Genomic DNA, 9,263 nt, shown 5'->3' with positions numbered 1-9,263 from the left:
AGTAACAACCTACAACCACCTTCTACTATAGCGCGTGTTATTTGTTTTCAATTAACCCAGAGATCTTTGTTTACCATGTGAAAAACTGTTCAGGTATCACGCAATCGCTACTTCAACCCAAACGTGACCGCTGATATCTTTATCGTTTTGTCTATGAAATGTTAATGTTACACTCTTTAAGAAAATAAGGGAACACTTATTTCGTGTAATGATTTCTTCTTCAGATTAAAATCGTTCATTACTCCCAGCATTTAATGTCGCTCTGATACGTGTACGCACACAAGTATGATACGATTTCCCACCAATGCAGCTACCGAGTACTCACATACCAAGAATTCCTCTTTTACACAGTCCCACACATAATTGTTGGGACACTTATGCCTCTTCCTTCCCTCTCAATGTTGCTGTGAAAGATTCGGTGACTCAACTGCGATAAACAACATTGAGAGGGGCAGGGGACGCATGGGAAGGGAATAGAGCCATTCGCATGAAGTGTCCCAACTAATTATGTCTGAGACTGTAGTTAAATGGAGCGTGTAATGTCTCCACCGGGAATGGGAATCGTATGACTTGCAAAAGGCATGAAATTTGTTTTGTTGTTTTTGGTATTTTTTTGGAAAACAGTAAAAGTAACAAGTGATCTTAGAACGGTTAGATGACTGAAAGATTTAGTACTGTCATTGAACTATCCCTGTATTGAAAATATGCTATCGTTTTCATTTGGTCTTGTGTACTCAAGGTTCTGCAAGAAATATTGCTTACTGCTTGAAATTCCGAAACATACACGATTTACATTTTGTCAGTGTCATTGCTGTGGGTTGGCTGGCGTTTCTCTACGATGTCCATGCCTTGGGTCATCATTTCTCTCATGATGGCGATGCCTTTCAATATGCAAACGATTTCTGCTCTCTTTGCGTGAGCTGTAACTTCTTGAATCCTTCTTGCGTTCTGTGGATCTATGCTGTCGTCCTCCGTCTGTGTGTTCAGAATGTCTTGTCTGTTTGCGTGATAACGGTTGTCGTGAAGTGGACCATGAAGATAATGACTATGAAGATGATCGTAGGTGAGGTTTTCCATTGTTGCGAGTGGAAGGTGTTGTAATGGTGGGTGGAAGGTCGATGATATAAAGTATGACATGGTAAACGTAATTAAAATAAAACCTATAATTACCTGGCAAGTCACGTATCTTTCGACCATTGTATAGTTCCCGGTAAATATCCGTCCTCTTTGAAAACGGAGCGTGTAATCTCTCCACTGGGAATGGGAATGAGATGACTTGGAAAAGGGATGAAATTTGTTTTGTTGTTTTTTGGTATTTTTTCGAAAAGAGTGAAAGTAACAAGTGATGTTAGAACGGTTAGATGACTGAAAGATTTAGTACTGTCATTGAACTATCCCGTACTGAAAATATGCTATCGTTTTCATTTGGTCTTGTTTACTCAAGGTCCTGCAAGAAATGTTGCTTACAGTGAGTGCTTGAAATTCAGAAACATACACGTAACAAATACCATGGTGAAATGGTGGCTTGTTGCAAATAGAAGTTTTCTAATAAGTTGACTTTGTTAATATTTGCGAGGCATTCCTGACAGAATGACAATGTCTCTGTTTGCTTGACTATAAGTAATGAGGTAAACTCGCCTCACATCTCGTGCGCTCAAACTCTCACTTGTACTGCAACGGCCATCATGCTCATCACAGACGCTAGATGCTTCCGCCTCTCTATTGATAAACTCCATCATAAACGTAGTACGACGTATCTGTGCAATAAACGCCGCCCCTCTTTTGGGAATAGTAACAACCTACAACCACCTTCTACTATAGCGCGTGTTATTTGTTTTCAACTAACCCAGAGATCTTTGTTTACCATGTGAAAAACTGTTCAGGTATCACGCAATCGCTATTTCAACCCAAACGTGACCGCTGACATTTTTATCGTTTTGTGTATGAAATTTTAATGTTACACTCTTTAAGAAAATAAGGGAACACTTATTTCGTGTAATGATTTCTTCTTCAGATTAAAATCGTTCATTACTCCCAGCATTTAATGTCGCTCTGATACGTGTACGCACACAAGTATGATACGATTTCCCGCCAATACAGCTACCGAGTACTCACATACCAAGAATTCCTCTTTTACACAGTCCCACACATAATTGTTGGGACACTTATGCCTCTTCCTTCCCTCTCAATGTTGCTGTGAAAGATTCGGTGACTCAACTGCGATAAGCAACATTGAGAGGGGCAGGGGACGCACGAGAAGGGAATAGAGGACGTTCGCATGAAGTGTCCCAACCAATTATGTCTGAGACTGTAGTTAAATGGAGCGTGTAATGTCTCCACCGGGAATGGGAATCGTATGACTTGCAAAAGGCATGAAATTTGTTTTGTTGTTTTTGGTATTTTTTCGAAAACGGTAAAAGTAACAAATGATGGTAGAACGGTTAGATGACTGAAAGATTTAGTACTGTCATTGAACTATCCCTGTATTGAAAATATGCTATCGTTTTCATTTGGTCTTGTGTACTCAAGGTTCTTAAAGAAATATTGCTTACTGCTTGAAATTCCGAAACATACACGATTTACATTTTGTCAGTGTCATTGATGTGGGTTGGCTGCCGTTTCTCTACGATGTCCATGCCTTGGGTCATCATTTCTCTCATGATGGCGATGCCTTTCAATATGCAAACGATTTCTGCTCTCTTTGCGTGAGCTGTAACTTCTTGAATCCTTCTTGCCTTCTGTGGATCTATGCTGTCGTCCTCCGTCTGTGTGTTCAGAATGTCTTGTCTCTTTGCGTGATAATGGTTGTTGTGAAGTGGACCATGAAGATGATGACTATGAAGATGATCGTAGGCGAGGTTTTCCATTGTTGCGAGTGGAAGGTGTTGTAATGGTGGGTGGAAGGTCGATGATATAAAGTATGACATGGTAAACGTAATTAAAATAAAACCTATAATTACCTGGCAAGTCACCTATCTCTCGACCATTGTATAGTTCCCGGTAAATATCCGTCCTCTTTGAAAACGGAGCGTGTAATCTCTCCACTGGGAATGGGAATGAGATGACCGAAAAACAAGCAAACTCAGAACTTGTGCTGTATTTATTTCGACAGTCAATTTGTTGGCTGTGCGGACTGAGCGATCGCACGGCAAGAAGGCGGAAGTTTGAATTACTAAGGGAAACTTTAAAATCTATTTTGATTTGCGAAGTCAAGCTGTCAGAATCAGCTATGAACGGGAAAACTTGAAGTATACACGCCAATATTCAAGAAACGAAATTTTAATACATTTACATGTCGTATTTTTGACATTTGCTGTGTGTAAATGCATGCTATTTTGAATTCTGGTCCTGTGATTGTTTTTGCGTTTTTAATAACGCAATTGGCGAAAAATAATACCCTCCCAGTAATACAGTATAGACTGACTTAGTTTTCTGCCGATTTTAGGCTGAAAATATTCTTGTATTATTCTTAAATTATAGCTCATGACATTTCCGTTTTAGAATTTATTGGAGTACCAATTACAAATGTTTGGTATCTAGATCTGTATCGCGTTACACGTTCTCCATCTCATCGCTGTAGTTTGTTCGTTTTGTTGGCTAGTTTCGCCGTTTAGGGAAAGGAATAATTTTATAGGGTTAAGTTAAAAAACATAAAATTGTACATGTATTGTATTTACTGATGTTTCTACACATAAAATTATATCTATCCTTTTCAAAATCTCAGCCTCGGCTTTATTCTTAAAATATTCTTAAAATTCCTGGTTCCTGGGTGTTCTTAAACTCGCGAAAGTAACAAATTTAAAACACATCTTCCTCTGGTTAAAAAGAAAAATTGAGCATATTGCGTCGTTTTTCGATGGTGAAATTGTATGCTGCGTAGAATTAAGTGTTCAAAATTAATTACAGCTCAGCGAATGTTTCAAACCGCCACTCGGTTCATTTATCGATTCCGGAGAGATATTTCCTTTTTGGCGGGCGGACTAACTTTCTATGAACCAAAACATTGATTAATCCGGTAATAAGCCGTTAAAGCAAAATTATTTCGGTCTTATTCTCAGATCAGATCAAATGGGCGGTTTAAAAAGGTAAACATTGGTATTATTCTAAAATAGATCGGCGACGCGCTCATTCACCGGCGGTAAGCGGTGAAAGGAAAATGAAATGGAACATCATCGTGGTATATCATTACTTTTACTTGTAATTTATAACATATTCGCCTTAGCAGCTGTGATTTATCACCCGACTCGCAGCCTTTTCATTTTAGGAATGATTTCACCCAGTGAAACGGTCCTCGAAATGAGACAAATGCAAACATGCGGTGTGCATCCAAACACGTGGTGATATTCAGACGATGACCACAGAAAAACAGGTCAAGTCAATTTTTGACTATTCAAATAAAGTGGACACTTGTTGCGAAAATGTTGAAATGCAAAACTGAATAAAGATTCTCCAAGAAAGATTGCTTACTGCTTAAAATTCGAAACCTACACGTAACAAATACAATGGTGAAATGCTGGCTTGTTGCAAATAGAAGTTTTCTAATAAGTTGACTTTGTTACTATTTGCGAGGCGTTCCCAACAGAATAAAAAATTCTTACAGAGACAGGTCAAGCTTTTTATTTGTGAATATGAAGGTTGGTTATAGGTGCTTTGAAACCAAAAGTACTGTTTTGTGCATTTAATATATTTTTTGACTCTTCGTCTGAGTGGTGTGCACTCTCTTTTGAGGTGGCCAACCGGCCCACAGTTAAACACTTCTTTGGTGTTCTTGCCTGATTTACATTTTGCTGGTGTCTTTGCTGTGGGTTGGCTGGCGTTTCTCTAAGATGTCCATGGCTTGGGTCATCATTTCTCTCCTGATGGCATTGCCTTTGAATATGCAAACGATTTCTGCTCTCTTCGCGTGAGCTGTAAATTCTTGAATCTGTCCTGCGTTCTGTCGATCTATGCTGTGGTTGTCCGTCTGTGTGTTCAGAGTGTCTTGTCTGTTTGCGTGATAATGGTTGTCGCGAAGTGGACCATGAAGATGATGAGAATGAAGATGATAGTGGGCGAGGTTTGCTTTGTTGCGAATGGAAGGTGTTGTAATGGTGGGTGGAAGGTCGATGATATGAAGTATGACATGGGAAACGTAAATAAAAGAAATCCTTTAATTACCTGGCAAGTCACATATTTCTCGGCCATTGTATAGTTCCCGAGAAATATCTGTCCTGTTTGAAAACGGAGCGTGTAATGTCTCCACCGGTAATGGGAATGATATGACTTGCAAAAGGGATGAAATTTGTTTTGTTGTTTTTTGGTATTTTTTCGAAAAGAGTGAAAGTAACAAGTGATGTTAGAACAGTTAGATGACTGAAAGATTTAGTACTGTCATTGAACTATCCCCGTATTGAAAATATGCTATCGTTTTCATTTGGTCTTGTTTACTCAAGGTCCTGCAAGAAATATTGCTTACAGTGAGTGCTTGAAATTCAGAAACATACACGTAACAAATACCATGGTGAAATGGTGGCTTGTTGCAAATAGAAGTTTTCTAATAAGTTGACTTTGTTAATATTTGCGAGGCGTTCGTGACAGAATAAATTCTTACAGGGACAGGTGAAGCTTTTTATTTGTGAATAGGAACAAAAATCCGATGTCTTGCAATCATTTTGACACAGATGTATCCTTTGTTTCGCAAGTAAACACGCAAGTCAACTTAACTTCATTTACTTCAACTTGAGTAAAAAGCTGTAATGCAGTCAAACAGCTGAAAGTCTGAAAGACTTAGAAGCTGATTGTTGCTTTTAAACAATTGATCAATGCATATAGATATTTACAAATAACCCACATAAATTACACTTTAACAACTAATTCTTGACAGTCAGTGCAATAATATAATTATAAAGCACTGTCTGAGTTACAGGCCTGTGTACGTATAGACTAATAATGCCTAGGGATTAGCGGAAGATGATGCTGCAGTTTTATTTATCCATTGTCTCACCCAAGATCTGCTTCCAGTTTCAAATTTGAAATACTGTTATATGAGATAATTCTAAATACCTCATCACACATAATTTTTTTTGGAAAAGTGTTGAAGACAAAGAAAGCATCCATGAGTTCCACCACTATATGTGTACTTTTATCGTTATGACAAAATTAATTCGATAGTAAACGGGGTTACTCAATGAATCAAGAAAAATGTTACAGATATAATCTCATGTAAGTACCGGTATTACATGTGGTTCCATTTATTGGGTACACCAAACTGGGTGGCTGGTGTCTTTTGTTTCCTTGAAATGTAGGCATCACTTTCATGAAATCAAAGAAATGGCCCTACAGAAAAGCTTTGACATCTTAACATTCTCGGAAACATGGTTTAATTCTACGACGACTAACGCAAGCGTAGAAATCGATGGCTATAGCATCTATAGGCTGGATCGCTCACGGAAAATTGGTGCTGGGGTATGCGCTTATGTTAAACATGGCCTAAAGGTAAAGGTTCTGAAGGACCTTACAGAAATTGGAGAATCTGGCTTACATCAATTGTGGCTCCAAGTACAAAACAAGAATCTCCGATCACTTCTGGTTTGTGTAGTTTACAGACCTCCTGAGACTAGCATTGCGTGTCTGGCAAAGGAACTCATGCCTAAATATATAAAAGCTTTATCGCTTAATATACCATACACCATATACCATGATCATTAAAAGACTGTATGTTCAAATCTGGGTCATTCGCATCACTATTCATCAGTCAATCTGAAATTAATCTATAAATTTTGTGGCTCAAGCTTGGAAATAACTACAAATTTCAACAAACCTGACCGTAAAATAAGCATCTAGGTATTTCCATATATAGCTCCATCTATGTAAAGTTTCCCTCGATGAAATCTCGGTTTTTTCCCACTTTCAAAAGCTACTTTCATCACATCCTTAAGCTTTTTCTTCTTTTCTCTGTCCTCCCAAATTAGATCTTCAGTCACCCAAACACCATCTTGGAGATCACGCTTCTTTTGAAGGACTCTCAACCTTTCCGGACGATAAAGAAACTTGCATATTATCGTTCTAGGTTTATTGTCACTTCGGGGACCAATTCGATGAGCATTTTCTATTACTGGTTTGATATTAAGCTGATTAGATAAGATGTCACAGATTTTTTGGCGACAGTCCTTGCTAGGAGATTCAGCAACATTGAAACGAAGATTATATTCCCGCGAATACCTCTCAAGGGACAGGAGTCGTTCATACAGGTCTTCAATTTGCTTCACATAATTGTTGACAGTGCATTCAACTTCATCTACTTTACATCTTGCATCGTGGAGCTCGCCCTTGAGTCCCTCTAGGCTTTCATTGAGAGTGTTAAACTTTTTGGATATCACGTCCAAGGCTACTTCATTCCCCCGAACTTTATCTTGTAGCTTCGAGATATCTTGCATAATCCTGCTTTGACCACTGCACAAGTTTGTCAGCGATTCACGTACAAATGCTTCAAAATCCTCCTCTAATGCTTCACCAGACTGCTTCGATTTTCCTTGCTTATTTGACGACATAGTAACACAAAATCACAACATACTATTAGGTAGATATAAAAAGAAAAGTACACGAAAAATTTTGCAGCCATCTTGTTCGACGACCACTGACCACCACTTTTTAATGTTACACTCATTATGTTACACTCACTATGGCTGAAGATGATGTTTGAGACATCAAAACATGTTCCGAAAATTCAAAAGTGTGGTTGTATTCTTTAAAATATTTTTTTCTATGTAACTAATGTCCAGGTACTTACAATTATTTTTTACTTTTTGTAAATAAGGTTTCCAGAGTAAATTTTATCTGAGTCAGAACTCACTCTGTATTTCTGATGAGCAGTTTTCGTGGATAACTAAGGCCATGCCGCAAAGTCATTTTCCTCCAGTGACTCATGAAGAATGTTTTACAAAAGAAGTTCAAGTGGTAGGGAAAGGAGTTATGTTTCCTCCTTTTAGACACTGCATTAAGTGAGGACGCATTTGATTAATCTTGTATGTTACATTCATTGTATTTTGTCCATAAAGTAAACTTGTTGCAAAAGCTATGGAAAAGACACCACAGTCAGAGAGATTTTTCTGTTGTTGCACTGGAATACAATGAATTCCCTGAAAGGCTGGTCCTGTCAAATCATACGCCAACCTTATGATCTCCTGGGTCACTGGGTTGAGAGGCTATCATAGACATTAACATAACCAGGGGGGCTATGTATGCTACTTAAACATATCCAGTGATTGTTATTAATGTTGACTATTTGAATAAAGGGTCCCGTCATTATGTCAAATTGCCGGACAGGGGCGAGAGTGGGCCTCTGAAATCCTTGTATGCCTTTTAGGTGACCAATTCTTTTCAGTATTATGTGGGCCTCATGTATAATTACACAGTCTAGCCATCCATTTGGGGAAGCAATGAGGTCATATTCATATTTCCCCAATTTTCCCTCTGGTGCATACTTGTCTCGGGGGGCTCTTTCTTTATGGACAGTTTTTACAATTGTAATCCCTTCAGTGTCAGAACTGACTGTGGGTTTAGCGCCTGTTGGCTTGGTGTTTGTTGTGTTGTGTGTGACTGTTGGCTTGGTGTTTGTTGTGATGTGAGTGACTGTTGGCTTGGTGTTTGTTGTGTTGTGTGTGACTGTTGGATTGGTGTTTGTTGTGATGTGCGTGACTGCTGGCTTGGTGTTTGTTGTGTTGTGTGTGACTGTTGGATTGGTGCTTGCTGTTGTCTTCGTGGCTGTGGGCTTACTTGGTGTACCACTCATGGGCTCCTGAGACAAAGCAGACTGAACAGAGCCAAGATTTGCTGTTATTTGGCATCCTTTTCCTGCCAAGACATGATAAATGGAAAAACTTCCCATTAGTGCAGTGTGTGTTTGAACACTTCACAAGCTTGTCCTTTTTTCCAGCCACAGCTTTGCAGGTACAAATTAAGTCCATCTTCATAGCTTCATTTATAATGCCAGTTGATTGTTCCTTAGAGCTTACTCGCTTAAATTCAGGTAAGGCTCTGCAATTGGGGCAGTACCAGGTTTTGGGAATACCGTATTTACCCGTGTATAGGTCGATCCCATGTATAAGTCGACCCCCCATTTTTGATGGCAAAAAACGCAATTTCTTAATTTCTTTGTCAAATGTTCATGGGACACTAATCTTGTATTCTTCGATTTCTGGAAATGTGGATACACAAAAAAATCAGGGCCTCAAGCGCTTAATAGTTTTGTTGTTCAGCAGCTGTTGTATATGCGGGCGTTTTGT

The 9,263-nt window shown here is 38.8% G+C and overlaps 1 pseudogene; it reads right to left on the bottom strand.

The window, feature by feature from the left end:
- Positions 1-7,928: 7,928 nt before the first annotated feature.
- The window catches only part of LOC138053749 (uncharacterized), a 3,830-nt pseudogene continuing 2,495 nt past the window's right edge, over positions 7,929-9,263 (bottom strand).

The sequence above is a fragment of the Montipora capricornis genome, chromosome 6 (assembly GCF_036669925.1).
Source record: "Montipora capricornis isolate CH-2021 chromosome 6, ASM3666992v2, whole genome shotgun sequence".
Classification (NCBI taxonomy): Eukaryota; Metazoa; Cnidaria; class Anthozoa; order Scleractinia; family Acroporidae; genus Montipora; species Montipora capricornis.
The sequence above is the reverse complement of the archived record's forward strand: the minus strand, read 5'-3'. Positions and strand labels throughout refer to the sequence as shown.